The sequence below is a fragment of the Eublepharis macularius genome, chromosome 7, assembly GCF_028583425.1.
Source record: "Eublepharis macularius isolate TG4126 chromosome 7, MPM_Emac_v1.0, whole genome shotgun sequence".
In the NCBI taxonomy this organism is placed as follows: Eukaryota; Metazoa; Chordata; class Lepidosauria; order Squamata; family Eublepharidae; genus Eublepharis; species Eublepharis macularius.
Window position 1 is genome coordinate 85178326 of NC_072796.1, and position 13767 is coordinate 85192092.

General features: G+C 40.1%; 1 long non-coding RNA gene across 1 annotated transcript; it reads right to left on the minus strand.

The window, feature by feature from the left end:
* Positions 1 to 619: 619 nt before the first annotated feature.
* On the minus strand, positions 620 to 11922 carry LOC129334112 (uncharacterized). The gene is made up of 3 exons (XR_008597471.1): positions 11844 to 11922; positions 1749 to 1775; positions 620 to 769 (listed from the first exon to the last, which is right to left on the minus strand). It is a non-coding gene; the product is annotated as an uncharacterized LOC129334112 (long non-coding RNA).
* Between the last annotated feature and the right edge of the window lie 1845 nt (positions 11923 to 13767).

Sequence of the window (13767 nt, forward strand, 5' to 3'; positions counted from 1 at the left end):
GGTTGTCAAGGCAAAAGAAGTTCAGAAGTGGTTTGACATTGCCTGCCATCCCAATACAGACTGGGGCCAATCCTGCTTAGCATCTGAGATCTGATGATGAGATTGAGCTACATGGACCATCCAGGTCAGGATAAATAGTTTATATAAATGAGTATTTTAAATGCTTTTTTAATATTCAGAATGTTTTAATGTTCACCACCATGGGGACTTTGAATTAGGTGGAAAGGCAGCATAGAAATGTTTTAAATAAATGAATGAATAAAATTCTTTAAGGGAAACAAGTATAGATAGCAGGTATGGACAGTTCTTAAGCTAAGTTATTTTTGCATAAGAGCTATCTTTTCAAGATGTCAGCCATGATAACTCACCACATATATAGGAAAAGAGAGGAGAAAGTTGGTTCTAGTCCAGCACTCTAACCACTACAGTGCACTGGCTCTCTATTAACACATTAGCGATAGGATTCTTTATTAGTTGAAGTTTCTGAACCATCTTCATCTACATCTTATATAAAGCACATTACAGTAGTCCAGTCTGGATGTTACTAAGGCTTGTGTAACTGTGACTCCAGATCTACCTTCTCAGGAATGAACACAGCTGGAATTCTTGCCTAAAGTGGTAGGACACAAACCTAGCCACTTCTTAGATGAAGAAGTGGTTACGCCTTCTTCTTCACTCTTGGGATTATAAACAGAGAGGCAGATGGAAACACATTGGACTTCAAGGAGGAAAGATCTTGGGCTTCTTCTCTGTTGCACCAGCTGAAATACTGAAATTGAAAAATAATGTGTAAGAAATACAGTGAATCTGAATTTTTTTCCCATTTAAGCCCTTTTAGATCAGTGGAATTGAGGCTGAATTAAGGCTGCAACCATGCCTTCAATATAGCAATAATCAGTTTAGTATATTTATACACATGTCTTTGCCATCCTTCTGAAATAAACATCATTAAAAAACCCCTTTCTTTACCGTGCATGGAAATCTGCAGCTTATGCCTCTGGCAACGTCAGCATACAAAGCAGTTTGTACCTTTTCTTCACAAAAACTATATTATCATCCAGGGTGGAGCTCATTTAGTTTCAAGTCAGTAATCATCATATCTAGCTGGTGTCATGGGAATACAAAAGGAAGTCACAGGAAAACTGTCCAATGATGAAGCATGAATGTTTGTTTCTCTGTGCTGAATAGTATAAGCACCAGTTATTCCAACCAAGGGCAAAATTGCTTCCTTTATAATTATCCACTTTTAGGAAATTCAGCATGTTAATTGCAACTGCTGTCCCAAAGTAATTTCAGAGTAGCATTCTCCCCATAAAAATCAGCCTTCTGTAAGATCCAAAACTGTAATTCAATGAATCTTTAAGTGATAAAATGGAAGAATAACTTAACAGCTCTATAAGGTAGCTACTACATTGGGGTACTCATGAGAAAGGATCTAAATTATACCTTATTTGGGCATAGTTCTCACTTCCTTGAAAATCCTGTCTCTGGGCAGCTACATTTCAGACTATATGATTAAATAGTCACCCGTAATTTCTTTTTAAAAAATCACCCACATTGAAAATCATGTCAAGGTAGGGTAGACTAAAATCTAGGCTGGCATCTAGTTCTGTGTGCAGGTGAAGTTGGCTCTAGAGGAGCAGTCAATCATGTAAGCTCCCTTATGCACTTAGAAGGGATGTATATTGGCCTATCACAATCCTGATCCTTCATGATTAAGCCTTAAGCTGCTTTTCCAAAACCCTTACCTCTGCCATAACCAGATGCATCATATACTGTAGAAGAAGAAGAAGAAAATCAGGGCATTCCACTGGCTTTGGGACACACACAAAAAGCCAAACCAGAAAATAAAAAAGCCTGTCATTCTTTACAGTCTTACTTCCAACACCCTAGCATAATCATTCCACTGAATATCAGCGGGGAAAATATCTCCATTAAAAACTAATCTGTGGTTTCCATTCTATAATAACTCGATGAGGTAACTGTCAAAGAGACATGTTTCCAGGTTTACAATAACCTCATATATTTATCTCAAACCTCTAAAAGTCTCTAAAGAGCCTTCCTGCTGCTAAAAAGACAGCATGTATAACCCAAATCAGGTACCATGTGCTATGGTATTGGAAATATGGGGAAGAATTAAGCATTCCTTTCTCTGTGCTCCTCAAAGACTCTCAATCAGCACTTTATAAATGAATGATTAGATAGTAGTATGTGAAAAGAAGCATATGTTTGCTAACATCATATCTTATTAGCCTTAGGTATGAAAAGAATACCATGTAAGGAACCTTTTCAAGGTCAAAGCAGAGCTGTTTATAGGGCCTAGAGTAACATTTCAAGAACTACAGGGAGATCCCACATCCCTACTCCCAGGCTTCGGACTTCTTACGTCCAAAGATACTTATGCTGCAGTATCTAGAGTTCCAGAAAGGATTCATCCTGTAATTTATCAGGATATCAGATTGACCCTGATGATTGAGCAACAGAGGGCTAATCAAAGAGTCCCGCATGTGAATATAAAAGTCGCAATAAAATAAAACATGAAATACAGATTCAAGCTGCATCCTTCCACAAGGACATGGTCTATTTGAGTAGGGTGTGTTTGTAAATCTCCCAAACAGAATTTCAGAGGGTAAAATGTTAAAATGTGCGAGCATAAAAGCTTGGCATAGGTGAGGGAAAGATAGTGATGAGAAAAAATAATGATTTTTTAATTTTTTTTTTTTAAATGCCAGCGTCACAGCAGCAAACTGTACATACTACACTAAGACAACTTATTTGCTTTTTGCTGCTGGCAGAAGGCCTTCTAAATCATGTAACACTTTGTAAAGAATATACACTACACTTGTTCATTTTCTAGGACAAGATTTTCCTGTGCTACCAGTTCTGATGGATGAGATACAGCTACAAGATCTTAGAGAAAATATTGTTGTAGATGTAGTGTGTAGGGGGGTGGAGTGGCAGCTTTTTACCACATTCTGAATGACTGTAATTGATGTACGCCATCAGTATGAACTTTTTGGCTGTTCCATTGGTCTTCCCCATGTTCTGATTTTCAGTGTTTTGCTCTGTTAGTATTATGGTTGCTTCCTGTAGCTGGTTAACACATTCTCATGTTTAGATCAATCTTAAATTCTTCAGGAAACTTAGAAATGCTTGTAAACCTCTGTCAGGAAAATATACCATGACATATATTCAATTGGTATTACATTGATCTATACCAACACTCAAGAGACAACAATTCTTAATAAATATTTATTTTCCTTTAATCATAGAACAGAATCATAGAATCATCACATACATAGCACAAAAAAGAAAGTAACAAAGAAAGATTATAGGAGCATGAATCTAATTAGGAGAACAAGTTGGATCCAAGTAGCTTTTCTGCTGCTTAAAAAAGGAGGAGGGGTCCCTCTGACCACCCAAAGAGCTGTGCAGCCTGCGTGAACAAAAATCATGTGCAACAGAGATATTATAATTAGGAGAAGAATCAGTTTGGGTGAGAGCCAGTTTGAGTGAGAGCCAGTTTGGTGTAGTGGTTAAAAGCGCAGGACTAATTTGGAGAACTGGGTTTGATTCCTCACTCCTCCATTTGAAGCCAGCTGGGTGACCTTGGGTCAGTCACAGCTTCTAGCTTTTTCAGCCCCATAAATAATAATAATAACATACTTTGTAAACCACTCTGAATTGGTGTTAAGTCATTCTGAAGGGCAGTGTCAGTCCTTGGCAAGTAAATCCCCAAATTCTCCACAGCAATCACACAGGTGAATTGGTTGAAGTAACTTTTATTAGAGATCTATCAAGTTCAAGGTGCTCAGACAGTGGAATTGGCAGAAGTGACGTATTGAGGGAAAGCATGGTTAGTTATAGGTTAATGTCCCGCCCCCAGGTTAGTAGCCCGTTGAAATTTTGGTGCGAATGCCAGAGACAAAAAGTATCAGAGTTTAGACTACGATAAGCAGCAATAGCACATTGGGTATGAAATCATCCCTGTTCTCAGGGAAGATACAATTCAGACTAGCTGCATCTGGCTTCAAGGCTGTTGGCTACAGAAGTGAAAGTGTTTAACTTCAGAGCAGAGATAACACACTGAACTTCCAAATAACAGGCATTGAAAGGTACTCAGAACTCTCCATCAGAGGATTAATAGGTTGCCCATAATATACACATGGCATGTACTGCAGGCAGGCATACATGACAGGCGGTATATAAATCAAATGTTGTTGTTGTTGAAAGCCTTCGACAATACATCGTTGTTGTTGTTGTTAGTTGAGATTAGCCTCCCTGGATGTATGATAGGCAATTCTGCATGCCTTCGACATTAGGGAGGCACTGCATGTGTTCCTGTGAACATGTTACTTTTCCTGATTAGTTAATTCTTCTGTTTAAGGTAAGAGCACCTCCTGACTCCTTCTCTCCCCCTGCCTCCATTGACAGTGATTCTCTTTCTTGCTTCATGGCCTTCCAAGGGGAAAGATGTACCTTTTCAGAGTTCCTACCATGAAGGCCTCACCCATATATCTGGCTGCTACCATGATGCTGAACTAGTTGGCAGTGGTATAGGGAAAGTAATGCTTTAGAACAGGATCCTTTTTTTCTTCTACAAGAAAAAATGATGTGAATGGAATCTACCTCGATAAGCTTAGTGTCTATCTTTTTCTACAATATAATTGCCTGAGGTTTTATTACTGCATGTTGGGGGAAATGCTTCTGTTTGAGGAACTCTGCTAGCTAACAAAATATAACTATTTATAATACTTGGGCCACACAGTATATATTTATATAATATTTTCCCTCTTTTGCAGATATATTGGGCTAGCAAAGCACATCAAAAATATTTTTCCTGACATAGGAAAAAGTCCATAGTTGATAAGAAATGACACTATCTACAGCACAGAGGTCTTTGGAATAGCACATTTTGGTATCATATTGTATTTTATCTTTCTAAGAGCAAAAACTAGTACTTCATGTTTTTTGTCTGTATAAGTCACAAGTCCATCAAGGTGATGGACAGGCAGTGCCAGAAACCATTAGAGCAGGGAGAAGGAAAGTCCAAGTGCATTTCTTCTCACACAGCTCTTTAAGTGCCCTTTTGGAAGCCAGAAAGGAAACAACAAGCAAACACATGCCTGGCACCAGAGGGCCAATGTTGGCAGCAGCTGGGTTGTACTCCCTTATCCATTCAACATTAGCATCCTCATATATGGCAGTTTATTGATATGGCAACTAAGAGTGGAACTACAAGTGACAAAAGGCAAAGGTTGGACACTTGTCAGCTTCCCTCAAGTTTTGTTGGTAAATGTAGGCAGCTTGGCGGAATGTTGGACAAGTGACAGTTGAAAAGTCCATTGGACAGCAGTCAGAGAGCCAAGCTGCAAGACTAGGATGCCTACATTTCCCATCAAAACTTGAGGGAAGCTGACAAGCGTCCAACCTGTGCCTTTTGTCACTTGTAGTTCCGCTCTGAGGTATCTTTGTTTAAGAGCAGGACCACCAGTGGCATGGACAGTACAGAAAGAGAGGAGATCATTCCTGTTCTCCATAGCCCACGTTCTCAGTTTGGGGTGGGAAGAAAGAAACAGGTTACTTCTCTTCTTCCTGCTCCATGCTGCTGGCTTGGGCTGCAGAACAAAGCAGAGAAACATTTTCTTTCTCCTGTCCCTTTTACGAAGCCATTTTTCTGAGGGGGGAAGTGGATCAGGCCTTAACTCCCAGCTAATTTCCCAAGCAGCCACAAGTCAGCGTCTGACCAACAGGCAGCTGCAAAGTTGTTCAGCAGTTGTTTGAGGTGCCTGATACAACCTGAACATATCTCTGCTGGTTAGCTGGAGGGATTCTAGATGTTACAGTTTTCACTCAAAACAATGTTTGCAAATGAGAGCTGAAAATGGCATTTTCCTCAGGTTATACTATTTTTTTAATTTCATCCAGAAAGTTTTTTTAGTTTGTAAAAAAAATATCAGAAACACTGTGATTTTCCTATTCTAATTGTGAAATATATTTTGCCTATAAATATGAAGAAGGAAATAGAAACAAAATAGCAAATATGCAACAACAAAAATATCTAATTACTGCCCTACAATCTGAAGACAAATGGACTAAGTGGGTATGATTCATTGTTTGTTGGAGTGACTCTTCTCTAATTTATGAGTCACTCATGAAGCAATGAGTGGATAACTAAAAATATATGGTATTGTCTACACGAGCAGATTTATTATGATGGCCTGTTATGTCCACTTCTATTCCTCTTCACCCCATTGCAAAAACAGGATGGCAAAGTAACATCTTTTCTCCTTTTGACAGAGAAGATAACTCCATTCTGTAAACTAGCATTAATCAACTGTGCACAGCACCAACTGCTTACTATAACAAACCAACCATAGATTATTTTAATAATGCAGACAGCCAAACTACAGTGCTACAAAGAGCAATTCCTGTTACTTATGCCTAAAATAAAAGTCTAAAACCCACTACTTCCCCCTACTGGCTGTGTTTAGTAAAGCAGTTCACTATTTTAGCAGGCTTGAAATGCTGTCTGCCTAACTGGGCTGGGATCAAAGTAGCGTCCCAATAATTGTGAACCTGTACAAGTTTGCAGCTTGGGTATGAACTCTGGGGCATCTTCTGTTATGTCCTGGGACAATGGATTGTAAGGATAGCAGACTGCAAGATGTTTGGATTAAGATGAGAGTTGGATCTTTATCCTGAACTCAAAGGAAAACTGTACTCTGAATTCTTTACTATTGAGTTAATGGTGGTTTGCTTCAACTCATTAAGTGTCATTGCTGAGACCTAGGCAGAAGAGGCACAGAGCCATACCACTGACTTAATTTGGAAACAGCAGGCTATTCCTCATCTGTTTCACTAAGCAATCAGCTCTAGTCTAATGACTCCAGAAAAAAAGTAATGAATCCTTTTCTGAAATTTACCTGCAAACTCTTGATACCAATATCTCAAGGGCCACAGACCTCCTTCAGAGTTTCAGTCCTTACAAAACCTCACACAAAACTGTTTGATATTAATTAGCAATTTGCATTTACTGAACACTAGAGTTTTAAAAAATTATTTAGCAGGACTTGCCCCTTTGTTTTGATCATTATATTCACAACTTGTGAGTTCCATTCAAACCACCACAACTTGTGACCTCAAACACTTGAAAAATATTCATTTTTGAGATGATTGAAATTGGATGGCAAAAATCCTAAATATACCCATTTTCACTCTGCATTTTCTATCCAAGATGAGGATTTGCCATATTTGTTATATATTTAAATATATATATATAGCTATATATATATATAGTTATATATATATTTAAAAAATCAATAAAATAGAAAGGTATTTTGATCCAGCACTTGTGAAGAGAACCTGTATGCCTCTGTTCTAGCCTAACCTGTTTCCCCTGGCTGACCTGGTGTTTGTATACAAGGAATACAATTATAGAATCTCTGTCTGAGACTCAAAGACAAGTGTTCTGGATTTCTCTGCTCAAGCCCAATTCAGATACAGGCGTACACTTAAGAAGTCCTGAGCGTGTAATTAGAGATCCTTCCTATATCAAATCATTTAACTCCAGGAAAAAGGTACACCACAGATGTCTTAGGTTCATTACTGAGTATTGCACACAAGGAATACAATTACAGAATCTCTGCTTCCATTCTAAGCCTTTATTATTATAACATAATTATTCAACTCCATCAACAGAAAATCATACAATCCACTATATCTACACAGATCATTCAAGGAGAACAATTACATGAGTCCAAAGAAATATCCAGATACGATGGTCACAGGCAAGAAGCCTCTTCTAAAAAGAAGCTCGTCCTGATCAATTCATCTTGTCATATTTATAAAGTTTCAAAACTTCTTAACAATAGCTGACAGTCTCACTTCAAAAAGGACTCACATTCTTGGCTAATTTATTATCTTTAACTTCAAACACTAGACAAGGTTATCCATATTCAAAACATCATCTTAAAATATAAAAAATAATTCGTTTTTACTACCTCTTATCTTAAACAAGGCTATGTAAAATTAGTGATTACAACCAGTTTCTCATACACATGAATATTTTTTGGCCCTCAACCAGTACATGTATCCTTGAATAATATTGCCCATTTCCATAAAGTTAGACATTCCTGCCATCCTTAGATGCTCTTTGCATCTGGGCCTTAAATAAATGTATATAGTGATATGAGTAAGATAGTTCTCCTAATCTACACGAGGCCATACAACTGTGTTGTTTCATGCTCCTTTCTGAAGTTGTTCTAGTCTAGGCCTCTAGACTCTATGGCCTGTCTAGTTATAGGGCCGGGCTTGCCCTATTTCTGTGACTTTCTATGGTCACATCCAGCAACTGTTCTCATATAGTTTGAGCTATATGCGTGACAAAAGCATGATTACTTGTGGTAACTGGTCTCCATTTTCATTGTCAGAAAATCCACTATGTTGGTTTCCTGTTCAAAGTAATCATTTGGAATTTCATTTATGGCTGGCTAGATGCACTGAAGTTTAGGGCTTTTCCCTTTATGCCTCCCCTCTTTTGAGATCTGAGAGTCAGTGAGTTTCTTTGAAGGCTGCGTCTGTTTGGTATCACAGCTCCCAGGCTGATAAGGCACAACCTGTCTCTGGAGGTGTGATGGTTCTCAAGGTCTTGGACAGTCCAGCTCAGGCATTCCAGTTAATTAGCACAATGCTTCCTGGGACTTGAAAAACGATTTCCTTCCTCACACCTATGAGGCATAGTAATTACAGCAGTGGCCTCACAGTCTTGCCCCATGATTGGCTAGCTTTAGGCTCGCTGCTGGCAGCAAACCCTTTAAAAGATGCGTCTTTTAATTTAGCTTTGTTTCTCTTTGGGCACCGCCACAATTTCCCTAAGGATCCTTTTTGCCTTCTTCTTTGCTTTTCTGAAAGCCTTGATTGTGGAAGACCACAGCCTTAGCTGGTCTTCCTTTGGTTCTTTTTGCCTTGTTTTGGTTGACTTGTCATCTTGAAGCCTCACTGAAACCTGCTATTTGCTTGAAGGTTACATCTGGAAATTAGTTTAGGGATTTGTAGTGTATGTTAGTTTAAGTAAATAGTTTTTGTTATACTGTTTGCTGCATTCTTCTATGCTTCTTGATAATTGGCTGCATTTCTTTAATACATTTTATTAACTATATTTTGTGTACAATTCATTGTGTTGGTGCTCCAATTCAAATCCAATTATTTTGCTACTTTGCCGCATACTACCTAGCAAACTTGTTTTGGAACTCAGGGCCAAGCTACACATGACGAATGACACTTGAACAGCAAGTGTATTTCTCCCTGTTCACTTGCCCTCCACTCAATCCACTTGCCGTTCAAGTGTCATTCGTCATGTGTAGCTTGGCCCTCAGTCTGTGAGGTGTCTACCTCACAAGGCTGACTTTTATTTATTTATTGTCCTGAGGGCTGGAGGCTTGCCTCTCAATCACTAGCTGTGGGGTTAGTCCGAGAGGCTGCTGGTAGCCGCTACTATATTTTGTTTGCTGTTTTATCACCCTTGGATCCTTGGGCTGTCCTTTTGAGGGAAATTTGAGCTGAGGCAGCCCTGGGTTCTTGTACATGTCCACACACTGTTGCCTGAAAACTGTAATTTGATCCAGTAAATCTTGAACACATGCCAGTATAATGAGTGCCTGAGACTGATGGATGTCACCAACTCTCCAGGCACAAAAGAAATGGTCTGATATTGATTATTTTAAATTATGTATGACCTGCCAGTGGTGATCCCAGAGTTTACCACATATATAATCCAAGCAAGCCAGTAAATTGTGAGGACCTATCAACAACAATTACTCAGCTAGCTACCATGCTAAATATGCACACTGTGCAGACAATACTGCCAATTTTTAATTGAGCAAGTGATCATATGAGGGGCTTGACATGAGAAAAAATGGACATTACAAACAAGACAAGTTTGATTTTTTAAAAACAAACTGTGCTGCAAGGCTTGCCTTGTACCTTAACAGAATCAAAATTAACATTAGAGGGAAAGCCTTATCATGGTATGATAGGAGGACTGCTGGTTCCCTAAAACATAGCACCCTACAAATGTTCCCACAGATGAGAAAAATCTCTCATGCAACAGGCTTAAACACAGTGTATGAGGCACTGCCAGGCTTAACCCAGCTGCCTCACACATCAGAGTGTGATTCTCTACGTTATGACAGCTGCTGGCTGCAAAAGAGAACCTCAGGGAGATCTTGTTGGGACATCTACACTGTAGCCCAGAATCTTCAGGGTGTCAGAGATCAATTAATTACCTGATAAGAGAACTCCTTCCTGTGCTTTCATACTGGCAGTCTATGTCTATGGATAAAGTGGCATGTGGCAGGCAGGCTAAAGTCAGACAGGTGGATTGCCTTTCATCTGTCTGACTTTAGCGTGCCTGCCACATGCCACTTTATCCAAGTTCCAAATGCTTGGCTAGTCTGAGGCCTCAGAATCTGACAATGAGAACAAACAGGTATATATAGCTCACACCCAATCATGTCATTCCAGGCAAATATATACCCATTGTCCTGGGTGATTACCCAGCTCTGACTCTAGAGTACATACCACATTATAGGTTAGTTTTCCTAATAAAAAAATAGTTGCAGCAGAAACATTGCTATCTATCCAGACTGCTTCAGAACTTCAACACAATGAGGTACCATTGATAGCTGAAGATTCCCTTTCACTGGTACTGGAAGTCTGGAACTCTTTAAATAATTATTCTAGCTCAGATATCTGTGAATCACAGAGTCTGTCCCATTGCCAGTAACTACCTGGAGTGGGGGTCCATGTTGCTCTGGTATTGCAGGGTAGCTGTTAGGTCAAAAGAGGTCCAACATGCTCGAAGTCAGTACAGAGTACATAATTGAGGCCAAGGAGGTTAACTCAGACCAAGGAGAGGCGTCTGTTCCTTCAAGGGTATGGGGTCTGGCTGAGAATAAAGGAGGCCAATTGCACATGATAGATAGAATGGAAGCAGGCCAGCTCAGATTAATCAAGGGGATCTTAGGAAAGCCTGGAGGTTCCACTTTTGGATTGAAGTTGGTCCGTCTTATCACAAGACCATCAAGGAACATCAGTTCCAGGCTGAGAAAGGGAAAAAAAGGAGGGGGGATTAATAGGATTGTTAGAATTACTCAATATGCACCCTGGCTAGAGGCACGTGGAAAATCAGCATTCTGAGATATATCACATATTCTTGTAAAGACTAAAAATTAAACTTTTTAAATAGCTTGGCTGACTTGGCATATCTTTGGAGTTAGAACAGAACACTCCAACATGCTTCTTCCCCTGGAGGGGATAATAACATTACCACACAAAAATTACTTATGAACAGTTTGCGGGTGTCATGGCAAAGGGCATCTCTTGGTTTTAATGAACATTATATACACAATGATCTTTCCCCCTGTAATGGGGGAAATGGACATGGCTGCTAAGAAATACACTGCTGTATTTCTTTAGCTTATTTTTTTATCAACAACAGATAAAGCAATAATGTGACAAAAACTATTACTTGTTTTTTAAGTGAAATTGCTACTATGTCGTGAGTCAGCCTCACCTGGATGTGCACTAGCCTCGCTCTGCCACCCTGCCACTCACCCCGGAGTCCTCCTCAGAGGACAAAAAGCTGGAAGAGCCAGCAGGGTCTACTCTGGAGCCCCGTAGGTTTTTTATGCAAGCGATTTTCAGATGGTTCCGCCAAATTACGCTGTGTGGTCTTTACTGTTAAGTTGTATTGATCCTAGATGCCAAAAGTGATTGATTTTGGAAACCACTAACTGTAAATTCATCCTCTAGAACACGTAAAAAGCAGTCAATGTACTTACATCAGTCTCCCCTACTATTTGCTTGAATAACCAGTGGAACAAATAGAAGTCAATTGTTATGTCCAATTTTTCTGTTCCTCTTCTTCCTAATTAATGTTTAAGACAAACAGAGTGCTGAATAAGACAGAATCATTAAATGAATCTTGGCGAACTGCAGACTGAACAAGTGTTATTTTATTCTGTTGGTCTTAACATTTCTGATACACTCATTGATTATTTAGACAATAACTGGTATTTTCATGGCAAAATGAAAGTTCAGTAGCACCTTAAAAACTAACAAGCTTTTCAGGGTATAAGCTCCTGAGAGTCAAACTTCCTTCTTCATGGTGTTTCACAAGGTAACACAATAATAGATCTGGTAGTATCATGTCACATACAAACGTTCATAGGAACATTCCCTCATCCAAGGTAAGACTATCATGCCATTAGCAGCCTTGCTTATCTACTCATAGGTTTCACTGAATATCCTATCAAAATTGCTCAAGTCAATAATGAAAGATCCTGAGTAGCTGTCCAGATATTGGACCAAGCACAGCAAAGGCTGTACAGTCCAGAAACAATTAGCATCTACCAGATTATTTGCAAACATCCAGAGAACACCAGGCAAAACACTCTGGTAGCCCATCTGGACGGTTTTAATTGTAGAATGAAGAGAAATTACCCAACGCTGGTCTGAACACATATTGGACCATTTACAGTAGAACACACTAAAGTAATTGAAAAATGTAACAGATTGACTAGTACAATAAATATGATACTGTGAATTGCCCCTCAAATCATTTCAGGTAGTAACAGCAGAACAGCTTTTATTTTTCTTTGATTTTTATCCTGCCATTCCTCCAATGAGTGCAGGGCAGATCAAATGGTTCCTTTCCAGTTTTCTACTAAATAACATATGAGGTGGATCGGCACAAGAAAGAGTGATTGGCCCAATGAAATTCATGGCAGAACGGAGATTTTGTCCCAGGTGTGTTCAGTCCTAGTCCAACATTTACCTATATACCATACTGGCTGTCAATCCTACTTACTTTCTAAGCCTCAAGTGTTGGCTCAATGAGAAACCCCCATTCACTCTCCATGTTGTATTAAGATGACGCCAGAGAAAAGTTATGACTGTTAACTGATTTTAAGTAGTGATAGACTATTTCTAAGAGGTATTAAACCATGGAAGCTGCTGCTTAATTTCTGAGAGCTTCAGATTAAGCAACATTACCTGGAAGTTATCTGGCAGGACTTACTAACGGAGCTAGATAATAACCCTGTCTACTAACTATATATAACCTTATGGAACAGTGAGCAATGGATTTCACTTTGCTACAAACAATTAGTTTTCTGTTTGAAACAAAACCAGCACTGTCGACTTCTGACATTCTATTTTGAGTTTCATGCTGGGAGTGTTTGTTTCCTTGTAAATATACCTAACCTGTGCATTGATTACAAGCAGTTGAATTAAAGCCAGTTAGAAGAATGGGTGCATTACATGGCATATTGATGCTAAACTAAAAGAAGGCGAGGCCCCCTCCCCGACTTACCGGGGGGCCCGTTTTGCCACCGACTGGGCCGGATGGGCGACTCGCGGCGAGCTTCCGTGGTCGCGGGCTGCGCCAGGCCCATGGCAGGCCCGCGACCAATCATTTCAAACCCGGGCGCCCAATCACGGGCGCCCAGGTTCGTCGGAGGGGGCGGGGCAAGTGCGGCCAGCCGGTTTTCCCTCTGGTCCGGCGGCCAGGTATTTATCCGGCCGCCGCCCGGCCCGGCCCTCATTCAGCGCCGGCCCCGCAGGACGTTGGAGCTTCCGCGTCGGAGCTTCTTCCTCTTCCTGGAGCGGCGAGCGGCGCAGCACGAAGACCGGAGCAGGGAGGCACGCGGCTGCAGCAGGGGACTCGAAGCCTGGCTTCTCCCCTGCGCGCCTGATCGGGCCAGA